The sequence below is a fragment of the Bufo gargarizans genome, chromosome 2 (genome assembly GCF_014858855.1).
Source record: "Bufo gargarizans isolate SCDJY-AF-19 chromosome 2, ASM1485885v1, whole genome shotgun sequence".
Classification (NCBI taxonomy): Eukaryota; Metazoa; Chordata; class Amphibia; order Anura; family Bufonidae; genus Bufo; species Bufo gargarizans.
The window spans coordinates 678483449-678500517 of NC_058081.1; the positions used below are offsets into that span (position 1 = coordinate 678483449).

Genomic DNA, 17069 nt, shown 5'->3' on the forward strand with positions numbered 1-17069 from the left:
ATTTTATTTTTATTTTTATTCATTTCCCTATCCACATTTGTTTGCAGGGGATTTACCTACATTTTGCTGCCTTTTGCAGCCCTTTCCTGGGCTATTTTACAGCCTTTTTAGTGCCGAAAAGTTCGGGTCCCCATTGACTTCAATGGGGTTCGGGGCGAAGTTCGGGTCGAGTTCGGATCCCGAACCCGAACATTTCCGGGAAGTTCGGCCAAACTTCTCGAACCCGAACATCCAGGTGTTCGCTCAACTCTATTCTGAAGTCTCTTAGCAAGGATTTTGGTCCATAATTTCATATTGCAATTACAAAGCGATATTGGCCTGTAGCTACTGGAATCTGTCAAAGCCTTCCCTTCTTCAGGCAGAACAGCAGGATAAGCTTCTAAATGCCTGTCTGGGAACGGGAGTGCTTTCTAAGATGGTCTGGCATAACGTCTGGAAATGTAGATGTAAGATGGATTGAAACTTTTTATGGTACATTGTTTCTTTTATTTGTGTACTATACTCACTTATAAAGAGCTAGACATATTATTTATACATTATCATCAATCACTGTACCCAATGGGGCTCACAATCTAAGTTCCCTATCAGTATGTCTTTGCATTGTGGGAGGAAACTAGTGTACCCAGAGGAAACCTCCGCAAACATGGGGACAACATACAAAACTCCACGCAGATGTTGTCCTTGGTCAGTTTTGTACATTGAACCCCAGCGCTGCAAGGCAGCAATGAGTCACTGTGCTGCCCGAGGGGGTCGAAGATAGAGCAACTATCATGCTACATACCATATGGCTGCTGTCGCTTTAGGGTCCATTCACACGTCCGCAATTTAGTTCCGCATTTTGCAGAACGGAATTGCAGATCCATTCATTTCTATGGGGCCACACGATGTGCTGTGCGGTTTCGGAAATGCGGATCCGCACTTCCGGGTCCGCATTTCTGTTCCAGAAAAAAATAGAACATGTCCTATTATTGTCCGCAATTGCGGACAAGAATAGGCATATTCTATTAGTGTCGGCAATGTGCGGTCCACAAAATGCAAAACGTGTGAATAGAGCCTTAATTTTTTTAAGCTTCTTAACCTCTTCCCGACCTATGACGTGTATACTCGTCATGGAGCACTGCTACTTAGTGCTCCATGACGAGTATAAACGTCATGGCATTAAACTGTCACCATGTCTGCAGCCAGGCACCCAGGGTCAATGCCGAGGGGGGTCCTGTGACCCCCCCGTATCGGCGATCGCTTCAAACCGCAGGTCAATTCAGACCTGCGGTTTTTTAGCGCTTTATGTAGTTTCTGATCCCTGTGGTCCCTGACCGCGGGGATCAGACACTTTTAAATTCCCAAAATAAATTTTTTTTACCCCCCCCCCCTGCACCCCTGAATTATGCGGGCGGGTGGTGCAGGGGGATGGTTGCGGGCGGTGCGGGAGGCGGGCGGTGCGGCAGGCGGGATCGCGATCCCCCGCCCGCTTCCCCTTGAATAATCGTTGGTTTCTAGTGGGTATACCAGGGTGCCAGCACATTGCTGGCACCCTGGTATAAACGGCTGACATCGTTGATGCGATGTCAGCCGTTTAACCCTTTCCATACAGCGGTCCGTACGGACCGCTGTATGGAAAAGGTTAACAACGCAGGGAGCTCCCTCCCTCTCCGATCGGGGGGCTGCTGTGCCTTTGCAGCCCCCCGATGGGAGAGGGAGATAGCCCCCAGACAGCCCCCCGACACCCCAGTCCTCACCCTTCCCCGTCTGCGCAGTTGTGACAGACGGGGAAGGTTCCCATGGCAACAGGATGCCTTCTCAGGCATCCTGCTGTCCATGGTGCTGAACAGATCTATGCTGAAGGCATAGATCTGTTCAGGCAAACTGTAAGTAAAATACAGTACAGTACTGTATAGTATATTGTACTGTACTGTATTATACAGACATCAGACCCACTGGATCTTCAAGAACCAAGTGGGTCTGGGTCAAAAATAAATAAAAAAAAAGTGAAAAAAGTAAAAGATAAAAAAAAACATTTATCACTACACATATTAGGTATCGCCGCGTCCGTAACGACCTGATCTATAAAACAATCATGTTACTTTCCCCGCACGGTGAACGCCATAAAAATAAAAAAATTAAAACTATGAGGAAATAGAAATTTTGCCCACCTTACTTCCCAAAAAAGATAATAAAAGTGATCAAAAAAGTCGCATGTACGCCAAAATAGTGCCAATCAAACCATCACCTCATCCCGCAAAAAATTTGCTCCTACATGAGACAATCGCCTAAAAACTGAAAAAACTATGGCCCTCCGACTATGGAGACACTAAAACATGATTTTTTTTGTTTCAAAAATGATATTATTGTGTAAAACCTAGATAAATTAAAAAAAGGTAGACATATTAGGTATTGCCACGTCCGTAAGAACCCGCTCTATAAAAATATCACATGACCTAACCCCTCAGGTGAACACTGTAAAAAATAAAAAAAAAAACAGTGTCAAAAAAGCAATTTTTTTGTTACCTTACATCAGGGGGCTTCAAATGGGACATGGTGTCTAAAATCCAGTCCAGCAAAATCTGCCTTCCAGAAACCATATGGCGCACCTTTTCTTTCTGCGCCCTGCCGTGTGCTCGTACAGCAGTTTACAACCACATATGGGGTGTTTCTGTAAACTACAGAATCAGGGCCATAAATAATGAGTTTTGTTTGGCTGTTAACCCTTGGTTTGTTACTTGAAAAAAAAAAAAAAGGAAAATCTGCCAAAAAAATGAAATTTTGAAATTGTATCTCTATTTCCCATTAAATCTTGTGCAACACCTAAAGGGTTAACAAAGTTTGTAAAACCAGTTTTGAATACCTTGAGGGGTGTAGTTTCTTAGATGGGGTCACTTTTATAGAGTTTCTACTCTAGGGGTGCATCAGGGGGCTTCAAATGGGACATGGTGTCAAAAAAACTGTCCAGCAAAATCTGGCTTCCAAAAACCATACGGCGCACCTTTCACTCTACGCCCCACTGTGTGGCCGTACAGTAATTTACGGCCACATATGGGGTGTTTCTGTAAACGGCAGAGTCAGGGCAATAAAGATACAGTCTTGTTTGGCTGTTAACTCTTGCTTTGTTAGTGGAAAAAATGGGTTAAAATGGAAAATTAGGCAAAAAAATTTAATTCTCAAATTTTATCCCCATTTGCCAATAACTCTTGTGCAACACCTAAAGGGTTAACAAAGTTTGTAAAATCAGTTTTGAATACCTAGAGGGGTGTAGTTTCTTAGATGGGGTCACTTTTATAGAGTTTCTACTCTAGGGGTGCGTCAGGGGGCTTCAAATGGGACATGGTGTCAAAAAAACTGTCCAGCAAAATCTGGCTTCCAAAAACCATACGGCGCACCTTTCACTCTACGCCCCACTGTGTGGCCGTACAGTAATTTACGGCCACATATGGGGTGTTTCTGTAAACGGCAGAGTCAGGGCAATAAAGATACAGTCTTGTTTGGCTGTTAACTCTTGCTTTGTTAGTGGAAAAAATGGGTTAAAATGGAAAATTAGGCAAAAAAATTAAATTCTCAAATTTCATCCCCATTTGCCAATAACTCTTGTGCAACACCTAAAGGGTTAACAAAGTTTGTAAAATCAGTTTTGAATACCTAGAGGGGTGTAGTTTCTTAGATGGGGTCACTTTTATAGAGTTTCTACTCTAGGGGTGCGTCAGGGGGCTTCAAATGGGACATGGTGTCAAAAAAACTGTCCAGCAAAATCTGGCTTCCAAAAACCATACGGCGCACCTTTCACTCTACGCCCCACTGTGTGGCCGTACAGTAGTTTACGGCCACATATGGGGTGTTTCTGTAAACAGCAGAGTCAGGGCAATAAAGATACAGTCTTGTTTGGCTGTTAACCCTTGCTTTGTTAGTGAAAAAAATGGGTTAAAATGGAAAATTAGGCAAAAAAATGAAATTCTCAAATTTCATCCCCATTTGCCAATAACTCTTGTGCAACACCTAAAGGGTTAATGAAGTTTGTAAAATCAGTTTTGAATACCTTGAGGGGTGTAGTTTATAGAATGGGGTCATTTTCGGGTGGTTTCAATTATGTAAGCCTCACAAAGTGACTTCAGACCTGAACTGGTCCTTAAAAAATGGGTTTTGGAAATTTTCCGAAAAATGCTTCTAAACTTCTAAGCCTTGTAACGTCCCCAAAAAATAAAATGTAATTGCCAAAATGATCCGAACATGATCCGAACATATGGGGAATGTAAAGTCATCACAATTTTTGGGGGTATTACTATGTATTACAGGAGTAGAGAAACTGAAACTTTGAAATTTGCTAATTTTTCCAAATTTTGGGTAAATTAGGTATTTTTTTGTGCAAATTTTACCAGTGTCATGAAGTACAATATGGGACGAAAAAACAATCTCAGAATGGCCTGGATAAGTAAAAGTGTTTTAAAGTTATTCACACATAAAGTGACACTGGTCAGATTTGCAAAAAATAGCCTGGTCCTTAAGGTGAAAAATTGCTTGGTCCTGAAAGGGTTAATAAGACAAACCATAACACATGAGACAGCGTTTTTTCAATCACACTGCTTGTTAACGCAGTCACACATGCATTTACCCGTAGCTAGGTCTGTCAGTGGCACTCTGCTGTCATTGCGTTCAAGAGTTTTGCAAACGAATTAACAAAAACAGATACCGTAACTGGGGTTATTTACAATTATTTTTACACCTGTTTTTGTCGTAAAAATAGTCGCAAGACCCTTTTTGTGACTATTTCAATGTTCGTGTGACAATATTTTGTCGTAAAGGTGTTTTTGTGCCGTGTTTGACACTTAGGAGTGTCCGGATTGTGGTGGTAGCCGGAACCTTGGTCCCAGTAAATTTGCTAACATTTACGCCTGAAAATGCATACATGTTGCCAAAAAATTACAGCAGCCACTGGGCTGGTGTCGTTTTTCTGCTATGTTCTCGGGCTGCTGAAGGTGCAACTAATTAATGATGAGGAGCGCAACCTATGACAGCGCACGCAGAGACAAAGACCATTATAACACACCGATCTGTGTGAATGACTCTGACCATCTTTTCATAAAAAAAAGGATGTTGTAGCCGACTTGGTCTCAGTTTAAAGGGGTTCTCCAGGATTTTGATCCTCAGGATAGGCCATTAATGTCAGATCAGCGGGGTTCTCACTCCACCGATCAGCTTTATAAAGAGGCTGCGGCACTCCATGAGCACTTAGGACTCTTTCTAGGCCAGTGATGTCACCGAGCATCTGTCAGGCTTGGTTCACACTTGCGTGAAACAGATCCGGCAGGCTGCTCCGGTCGGGAACAGCCTGTCGGATCCGTCCTTGCCGGGCTCTGCTGGCATTCCGTCCGACCGCATTCACTATAATGGGGACCACCGGAGATCCAGCCGCAACCCGGCAAATATGCTGAGGAGCGGCCGGACAAATACAGCTGCATGCAGCAGTTTTCATCCGTCCACTCCTCTGCATATTTGTCGGGTTGCGGCTGGATCTCCGCCGGTCCCCATTATAGTGAATGCGGTCGGACGGAATGCCAGCAGTGCATGACTGCGCCAGGCAAGAACAGATCCGACAGGCTGTTCCCAGCCGGAACAGTCTACCGGTGTTACCACTCCTGCACCCTGCTACTGTCTTTAATGGGCTAACACAGTGTCATCTTATGTATTTTTGTCCAGGTCCTCCACCGGGTCTTTTTCCTGCAAGTGTGAAACAAGCCTTACACGACCAAGGTGCAACTCAGTCCCATTCAAGTGAGTAGACCTGGGCTGCAAATACCAAGCACAGCCCATGTCCAATGTCAGCACTATGCTGCAGCGAGGCCACAGAGCTCACCAGAGCGCCACAGCCACCTCAAACAGCTAATCAGTGGAGGTTAATGCCTCAGTGATTTCCATCAGTCATTCTGATCCAAAACCAGGTGCAGATCTTCTCCTTATACCTCATGTCTGTGGAGGCTCCAGTCCTGGTTTTGGCTCACAATCACTGACGGAAATCACTGACGTGTGAATGGGGCTTAGGGCTCATGCACACAAACTTATTTTCTTTCCGCTACAGTTTTTTTTTGCGGACCGTATGCGTAACCATTCACTTCAATCGGTCTGCTAAAACAACGGAAGGTACTCCATGTGCATTCTGTTTCCGTATTTCCGTTCCGCAAAAAAGTAGTGCATGCCCTATTATTGTCCGCGATTTACAGTCCGAGGCCCCATTCAAGTCAATGGGTCCGCAAAAAAATATGGAACGTACACGGAACACATTTGTATATTATCCATATTTTGCGGATCCATACTGTAGAAATTAGGGGCGTAGCGTGGGGGGGGGGCCAGAGGGGCCGTTGCCCCGGGCGCCAAATTGCAGGGGGCGCCAGGCATCCGAAATTTCAATGAGGGCTACGGGAGCCTATGGCTCCCGTCCCCTCCGTTATGCCCCATAGGCTTCAGGCCTAGTGGCCTGAAGCCTATAAGGCAGTAGAGCGATGCAGGACTCGGTCACGATAACCTCACTGTGATCTCCTGCGTCGGGTCTCGCGAGATGACGTGGCGCAGGAAGGCACAGTGAGGCGTTCGTGACCGCCTGCGGCGGGAACAAGCGGGGATGGAGATAGGTAAGTATTTTTTTTTATGTTACCTTACCTAATTGCAGAGGCTCTGGGGGCAGTATGGGGGGTGGGAGAGGAGAGGACTGGAGCAGAAAGGCTATCCTATTCAATGGCATTGGCACAGTAATAAGAGGGGGCGAATATATTAGCAAAGAGGGGGGCCAGTACATTAATAACAAAGAACATTAATAACAAAGAGGGGGACATTACATTAGCAAAGAGGGGGCCAGTACATTATTATTATTAATGTAATGACCCCCTCTTTATTATTAATATAATGACCCCCTCTTTGTTATGAATGTAATGGCCCCTCTTTATTATTAATATAATGGCCCCCTCTTTATTATTAATATAATGGCCCCCTCTTTATTATTAATATAATGGCCCCCTCTTTATTTATAATGTAATGGCCCCTCTTTATTATTAATGTAATGGCCCCCTCTTTATTATTAATATAATGGCCCCCTCTTTATTATTAATGTAATGGCCCCTCTTTATTATTAATATAATGGCCCCCTCTTTGTTATTAATGTAATGGCCCCTCTTTATTATTAATGTAATGGCCCCCTCTTTATTATTAATGTAATGGCCCCTCTTTATTATTAATATAATGGCCCCCTCTTTATTATTAATATAATGGCCCCCTCTTTATTATTAATGTAATGGCCCCCTCTTTATTATTAATGTAATGGCCCCTCTTTTTTGGCTTGCCCCGGGTGCTGGCAACCCACGCTACGCCACTGGTAGAAATGCTATGCCCAGCCCATATTGCTCATGTGTTTGGTGACTATTAAGTTACTGTTTCCGATCTGCAAAAAACATACGGATATGTTCTGTGGAATAACGGAATGGAAGAGGACTTAAGGGTGCATTTACACGACCGTAAGTGTTTTGCGATCCACAAATTGCGGATCCGCAAAACACGGATACCGGCCATGTGCGTTACGCAATTTGTGGACCGCACATGGCCAGCTCTATATAGAGAATGCCTAAGCTTGTCCGCAGTTGCGGACAAGAATAGGACATGCTCTATCTTTTTTGCGGGGCCACAAAGCGGAACAACGGATGCGGAGAGCACACGGTGTGCTGTCAGCATCTTTTGCGGCCCCATTGAAATGAATGGGTCCACACCCGTTCCGCAAATTTGCGGAACGGATGCGGATCCATTTATACGGTCGTGTGAATGCACCCTAAATCAGAGAGAGAAAAAAACTCAGACACGGAACAAAGGATCCGTGAAAAACGGACCACAAAACAACGGTCGTGTGCATGAGCTCTTAGGGCTAGGGCTACATGGTGACAAAAAGGGAACAACTATACTGAGACGTGTGGTAAGACATTTTTTATAATGACAGTCAATGGTGTCGCACTGCGACATGTTGCGAGGCAACAAATGCACATAAATCCAATTTGGAAGGACCTTTAGTGACTATGGATGCCACCTGGCGGTTAACTCACCGGCCAAGCCAGTAATTTAGGTCCCCTGCCGATGCCAGTCATTTTTTCTCCCAGCAATAATAATTGCCGGTATGTAACATCCGAAGCTCGCTTCGCTCATCACTAGCGGCAACCCTATTTTCGACTGTCGTGACGCAGTCTCAGCATGTCGCAGTGCAACACCAATGACTGTCAGTATAAAAAATGTTGCGCAACTTTTCAGCAACACATGTCGACGTGTAGCCCTAGAGTCTAGAGGCATGTCTTCAGTTTTTTTCGCCGGCAATTAAACCGTAGCATGCTACGGTTTTATCTTTTGCCTGATCAGTCAAAACGATGTTCAATAAAACGAGTAAAAAATAAATAAATCAGACATCATATAGTACACGACAATTTCGTTCTAACAAAGCTAGAGCCAGCCCTGCACCTCACATGGATCCAGAGATCTCCCCATTCTCTGCTCTAATTGTTCCTAATTCTTTCAGCCTGGCAGCTCAATGGGGCGTGTCCTTTCCGCTGCAGCTCTCCCCCTGTAACTGCCATAGCTTCTAATAGAACATATGGCAGGTTGCAGGTGGAGATTTAAACTGGGCATGTACGACCAGCTCAGTGAGACGGACAAAGAATAAGGAAAATAACAAACAGCAGGTGGCGCTATACAGATACATTTTATTGGATAACTCACTGGCTATATTACATTTTTAATTACATGTAACTACAAAAGTGTTCAGATCCAGGTGCTGGTTTGAATAATGCAGAATATGTTTTGTGACACAACCCCTTTAAATAGTATAGGACTCAAAGTTCAAACCATTGTGCTGTGTTCATGTTTCCTCTCCTTATTGTGTAAAGCTTTTATACTAATCTATTTTTTTATTAAAAGATTGTATTTTTTTGCTAAAAATTATAAATTGTCATTCTTTAAAGCGAAGGTTATCTGATGATCTTATACGATATATATCAGTATAAATAAGAAGTGTGTGCCTTTAGTGTGATTGCACTGTAGATATGGAGAACTTACAGTGTATTCATTCCAGACAGGAAGTAGTCATGATATGTAGGTTCCCCCTGTAACAGGGAGAAGTCTGTCAATCAGGAATACATTACATTCCTGTTGCTGACATTGGCCTGAAACAAGTAAACTGTATGTTTTCATATATGCAAATGAGCCTCTAGGAGCAACAGGGGCGTTTCTGTTACACCTAGAGCCTCCGCTCTCTCTGCAACTGCCGTGACCTCTGCACAGCAGATTGACAGGAGAAGGCAGAAGGTTCTGGGATCCAAGGAGTTATTGTCAAAATTGGTTTCTACTTCATGGAATTTTTCTGCCTTCCTTTGGATTAACCTAGAGGATAACTGGCTAAACTGGATGGACGGATGTGTTTTTTTCAGCCTTATTAACCCCTTAGTGACCACCCATACGCCTTTTTACGGCGGTCACTAAGGGGCCTTAGGCTGGGCCGCCGCGTTTTTACGGCGCCCAGTCTAAGCGCTGCACGGCTCCCCCGTGCAGCGGGGAGCACGGACCCGGCTGGCCCTGCTCTAACAGCCCTGACCGGCAGAAGTGCCGATCCGGGCTGTTTAACCCTTTACATGCCGGGCGCAATGGCGTCCACTGCATGCAAAGTGGTGACAGAGGGAGCGGATTCCCTCTGTCTCCCATCAGCACCCCGAAAATAAGATTGCGGGGTGCTGATGTGTTGGGAAGCTTACCTTGCTTCCGTTCAGGGCCCCGAGCCTATCTTCAGTGCCTCTCTGGCGCAGCCTGCTGGTCAATCTTTGAATAGCATTGCTATTGAAATGTAATGCATTATAGAGATAATGCATTACATGTTAAAAGCAATCAAAATACTGTATATTATAGTCCCCTTGTGGGACTTCTAAGTAGTAAAAAAAATAGAAAAAAATACACATTTATTAAATAAAAAAATTCCATAAAATAAAAAAATATGCTTTTTTTCCATTGAAAATACGCTTTTCAATGAAAAAAATTGCAAAAAGAAAATATCCCCCATATGTTTGGTATTTCCTCGTCCGTAACGACACAGACTACGTAAATATTACATAAATTATCCCCTATGGTGAACGCCGTAAAAAAACAAAACAGAATATCTAATTTATTCTTAGTTTCCACCGAAAAAAACATAATAACAAGTGATCAAAAAGCGGAATTTACTCCAAAATGATACCAATGAAAAATACAAGTTGTCCCTCAAAAATCAAGCCCTCACACAACTCCATAGAAAAAAAAATAAGAAAGTTATGGGTCTTGTGAAGTGGCAATGCAAAATCATTTTTTGGGTTAATAAAAGAGGTTTTATTGGAAAAAAAGTTGTAAAACTTAAAAAAGATTATAAGTATTTAGTATCACTGTAATCGTACTAACCCAGAGAATAAAGATATTATGTTATTTTTACCGAAAAATGAACGCCGTAAAATTTATAATGTAAAAACGCAGTGGCAGTATTGCTATTTTTCCCCATCTCCCTCCCAGAAAGAGTTAATAAAAGTTAAACAGAAAGTTATGTGTACCCCAAAATGGTGCCATTTAAAACTACAACTTGTCCCGTAAAAAACAAGCCCTCATAAAGCTATATAGACGGAAAAATAAAAAAGTTATAGCTCTTGGAACGAGACCATGAAAAAAGGAAGAAAAACGCTTGGTCATAAAGGCCCAAACAGGCTTGGTCACTAAGGGGTTAATGTATGGGGTTAATACTGATCTTCCTACAGTGGTCTGTTAGTAACAGTACGGTGGTAATATTCAGTCACTATTTAGCTGTATTACTAGTAGTCATAGTGCGGCATTATCTGGATTGGGGGCCACTCAGGTGACGGGTGCTGACCCCCTATCTATGCCCCAGAGTCATGCCACCGATGACATCACAGATAGTGTTTCTAAGGAAACAAGAAGTGTTATCGTGCCAGGATTCTAATGATGACATCACAAAGGGTGGCTTAGTATGAGAGCGGCCATCTTGAATGTACTTTGTTAACCTACCCTTAATGGAGATATCACTAGTGGATGGAGTATTACCTGGGGGGATCATTTATTTTGAGACTTGTACTCGTTTTCCGGCTATAATAACAGTCACAAACTTTAGCACATGCTAATTTTATTGAAGAATTTGTAACTTTAAATATTACCCTTAGGATACCCTTAGAAAAGAGGGGCTGAGTACGATTTTTGCAATTTGATAATTTAGAGAAATAAAACAAAATTTTTAAAAACAAAAACACTATGTTTATTTGTAAAAGGTTTTAAATGAATTTTCTGCAGCTTTGGCTCCGTCTTCAGAATTGGCTGGATTCAGGTCCGCTAACTTGTAGAGAGGAGGTCGGGGGTCGCACCTCTGGCAGATTTTCAGCGACAGAATATTGTCACCAGAGGTTCCTGATGTTATTTTGTAGTCGGATTCTAGAAGAGAAAATACCTAAATAAAAAAACTGTTTACAAAAACACAAGGAGAAGACGGAGGGAAGCGGCCAAACTTACCGGACCTGGTGGTGCTCTGCTCATCTTCATTGGAATTTCAGATGGTTTGGATGGTAAAACCATCTATAGATGGTAAGTGGGCCCCAAGGGGTAGATGGTAAGTGGGCCCCAAAGGATGGATGGTAAGTGGGCCCAAAGAGGTAGATGGTAAATTGCCCCAAGGGGTAGATGGTAAATGGGCCCCAAGCTGCAGATGGTAAATGGCCCCAAGCCGCAGATGGTAAATGGCCCCAGGCGGCAGATGGTAAGTGGGGCCAAGCAGCAGATGTTATATGGTGGCCAAGGGGTAGATGGTATAGTAGGGCCTATCGGCAGATGTTATAGCCGGCGGCAGATGATACAGCTTGGCCGCTTTCTCTTCCGGGTACTTGAGGCCCTGATGTTAGTGGTGTTCCCCGGAAGGTCCTCCATCTCCACATCCTCCGGATACTGGCGAGGGCCAACATCCATTTCATCATCACCGTGATCGGACTTCATGTCCACGTCATCGGGATACTGTCGAGGGCCGACATCCATTTTCTCTACTGCATTCACCTTAGGAATCGTCATCCTCCTCTTCTTCCCCATGGTGAGAGCCAGCTAGAGATACTGACACTGCTGTCAGGGTGTGACCTCAATTTATGGGATTAGACCACACCCCCTGATTATTATGTCATAAGTAAATTAGTCATTTCCCATTATGACATCACAAGTAAAAAGGTCATGCAAGAGGAGGGGGGGCCAGGGGGACAAGCATCTATTGATGACATCACAAGAAGTGCCTTAGCATGAGAGCGGCCATATTGGATGTACTGAACTCACGTTTTTAATATCACATCATGTACATACATGTTCTTCCATGAAATTTTCTTCATGTTTGTTCATTCTCTAAACATAGATTTTGGGATGAGGGGTGGGATATATGACCCCAGAGGACTTTGGTCCCTATAGAAGCCAATCACATCGCAGCTTTCTATTTGGCTCTTTGAAAATAAAAGCTGCGCTGTGATTGGTCGCTATGGGCAACAAAGACAGTTTTACTGTTAATCTGACCCGATGTGTTAGATGATGGGAGTGATATAATGTGTAAGAGATGGTGGGAGTGATGAATTATGTATAAGATGATGGGAGATATGCATTGTGTGTGACATGATGGGAATAAAACATTGGTTGTATGATGGTGGGGGTGATAAACTGTGTATAGGAGGATGGGAGTGATACATTGTGTGTGAAATGATTGGAGTGCTTACAGATATTTGTCTATAATGTAATATTTTCACAATAAAAAAAATATTTTAAAGATATTTCTGATACTTTACAGTGGATTATTGTGTAATGTACAGGACTATACATGGGGTGCAGTATAATATACAAGACTATACATGGGGTGCAGTGTAATATACAGGACTATACATGGGGTGCAGTGTAATATACAAGACTATACATGGGGTACAGTATAATATACAGACTATACATGGGGTGCAGTGTAATATACAGGACTATACATGGGGTGCAGTGTAATATACAAGACTATACATGGGGTACAGTATAATATACAGGACTATACATGGGGTGCAGTGTAATATACAGGACTATACATGGGGTGCAGTATAATATACAGGACTATACATGGGGTACAGTATAATATACAGGACTATACATGGGGTGCAGTATAATATACAGGACTATACATGGGGTGCAGTGTAATATACAGTACTATACATGGGGTAGAGTGTAATATACAGGACTATACATGAGGTGCAGTATAATATACAGGACTATACATGAGGTGCAGTATAATATACAGGACTATACATGGGGTGCAGTATAATATACAGGACTATACATGAGGTGCAGTGTAATATACAGGACTATACATGGGGTGCAGTGTAATATACAGGACTATACATGGGGGGCAGTATATTATACAGGATTATACATGGGGTACAGTATAATATACAGGACTATACATGGGGGGCAGTATATTATACAGGATTATACATGAGGTGCAGTGTAATATACAGGACTATACATGGGGTGTAGTGTAATATACAGGACTATACATGGGGTGCAGTGTAATATACAAGATTATACATGGGGTACAGTTTAATATACAGGACTATACATGGGGTGCAGTATAATATACAGGATTATATATGAGGTGCAGTGTAATATACAGGACTATACATGGGGTGCAGTGTAATATACAGGACTATACATGGGGGGCATTATATTATACAGGATTATATATGAGGTGCAGTATAATATACAGGACTATACATGAGGTGTAGTGTAATATACAGGACTATACATGAGGTGCAGTGTAATATACAGGACTATACATGGGGTACAGTATAATATACAGGACTATACATGAGGTGCAGTGTAATATACAGGACTATACATGGGGTGTAGTGTAATATACAGGACTATACATGGGGTACAGTATAATATACAGGACTATACATGAGGTGTAGTGTAATATACAGGACTATAAATGGGGTGCAGTATAATATACAGGACTATACATGAGGTGTAGTGTAATATACAGGACTATACATGGGGTGCAGTGTAATATACAGGACTATACTTGGGGTACAGTATAATATACAGGACTATACATGGGGGCAGTGTAATATACAGGACTGTACATGGGGTGCAGTGTAATATACAGGACTATACATGGGGTGCAGTGTAATATACAGGACTATACATGGGGTACAGTATAATATACAGACTATACATGGGGGGCAGTGTAATGTACAGGACTATACATGGGGTGCAGTATAATATACAGACTACACATGGGGGCAGTGTAATATACAGGACTATACATGAGGTGCAGTGTAATATACAGGACTATACATGGGTTACAGTATAATATACAGGACTATACATGGGTGCAGTGTAATATACAGGACTATACATGGGGTACAGTATAATATACAGGACTATACATGAGGTGTAGTGTAATATACAGGACTATAAATTGGGTGCAGTATAATATACAGGACTATACATGAGGTGTAGTGTAATATACAGGACTATACAAGGGGTGCAGTGTAATATACAGGACTATACATGGGGTACAGTATAATATACAGGACTATACATGGGGGCAGTGTAATATACAGGACTGTACATGGGGTGCAGTGTAATATACAGGACTATACATGGGGTGCAGTGTAATATACAGGACTATACATGGGGTACAGTATAATATACAGACTATACATGGGGGGCAGTGTAATATACAGGACTATACATGGGGTGCAGTATAATATACAGACTACACATGGGGGCAGTGTAATATACAGGACTATACATGAGGTGCAGTGTAATATACAGGACTATACATGGGTTACAGTATAATATACAGGACTATACATGGGTGCAGTGTAATATACAGGACTATACATGGGGTACAGTATAATATACAGGACTATACATGGGGTGCAGTATAATATACAGGACTATACATGAGGTGCAGTGTAATATACAAGATTATACATGGGGTACAGTATAATATACAGGACTATACATGGGGTGCAGTATAATATACAGGACTATACATGGGGTGCAGTGTAATATACAGGACTATACATGGGGGGGCAGTATAATATACAGGACTATACATGAGGTGCAGTATAATATACAGGACTATACATGAGGTGCAGTGTAATATACAGGACTATACATGGGGGCAGTATATTATACAGGATTATACATGAGGTGCAGTGTAATATACAGGACTATACATGGGGTGTAGTGTAATATACAGGACTATACATGGGGTGCAGTGTAATATACAGGATTATACATGATGGGGTACAGTTTAATATACAGGACTATACATGGGGTGCAGTGTAATGTACAGGACTATACATGGGGTACAGTATAATATACAGGACTATACATGAGGTGTAGTGTAATATACAGGACTATACATGAGGTGCAGTGTAATATACAGGACTATACATGGGGTGCAGTGTAATATACAGGACTATACATGGGGTGCAGTATAATATACAGGATTATACATGCGGTACAGTATAATATACAGACTATACATGAGGTGCAGTGTAATATACAGGACTATACATGGGGTGCAGTGTAATATACAGGATTATACATGGGGTGCAGTGTAATATACAGGACTATACATGGGGTGCAGTATAATATACAGGACTATACATGGGGTGCAGTGTAATATACAGGACTATACATGAGGTGCAGTGTAATATACAGGACTATACATGGGGTGTAGTGTAATATACAGGACTATACATGGGGTACAGTATAATATACAGGAATATACATGAGGTGTAGTGTAATATACAGGACTATACATGGGGTACAGTATAATATACAGGACTATACATGGGGGCAGTGTAATATACAGGACTATACATGAGGTGTAGTGTAATATACAGGACTATACATGGGGTGCAGTATAATATACAGGACTATACATAGGGTGCAGTGTAATATACAGGACTACACATGGGGTACAGTATAATATACAGAACTATACATGAGGTGCCGTATAATATAAAGGACTACACATGGGGTGCAGTATAATATACCGGACTATACATGAGGTGCAGTGTAATATACAGGATTATACATGGGGCAGTGTAATATACAGGACTGTACATGGGGTGCAGTGTAATATACAGGACTATACATGGGGTGCAGTGTAATGTACAGGACTATACATGGGGTGCAGTGTAATATACAGGACTATACATGGGGTGCAGTATAATATACAGACTATACATGGGGGCAGTGTAATATACAGGACTATACATGAGGTGCAGTGTAATATACAGGACTATACATGGGTTACAGTATAATATACAGGACTATACATGGGGTGCAGTGTAATATACAGGACTATACATGGGGTACAGTATAATATACAGGACTATACATGGGGGGCAGTGTAATATACAGACTATACATGGGGTGCAGTATAATATACAGGACTATACATGGGGAACAGTATGATATACAGGACTATACATGGGGGGCAGTGTAATGTACAGGACTATATATGGGGTGCAGTGTAATATACGGGACTATACATGGGGTACAGTATAATATACAGGACTATACATCGGGTGCAGTGTAATATACAGGACTATACTTGGGGAACAGTATGATATACAGGACTATACATGGGGTGCAGTATAATATACAGGATTATACATGGGGTACAGTATAATATACAGACTATACATGAGGTGCAGTGTAATATACAGGATAATACATGAGGTGCAGTGTAATATACAGGACTACACATGGGGTGCAGTATAATATACAGGACTATACATGATTTGCAGTGTAATATACAGGATTATACATGGTGCAGTGTAATATACAGGACTGAACATGGGGTGCAATATAATATACAGACTATACATGGGGTGCAGTGTAATATACAGGACTATACATGGGGTGCAGTATAATATACAGGACTATACATGGGGTGCAGTGTAATATACAGGACTATACATGGGGTGCAGTGTAATACACAGGATTATACACGG

The 17069-nt window shown here is 42.1% G+C and overlaps 1 protein-coding gene across 1 annotated transcript in view; it reads left to right on the plus strand.

Moving 5' to 3' along the window:
- The window catches only part of LOC122926289, a 138015-nt gene that overhangs the window by 45940 nt on the left and 75006 nt on the right, over nucleotides 1–17069 (plus strand). The gene's annotated exons all lie outside the window — the stretch shown is intronic.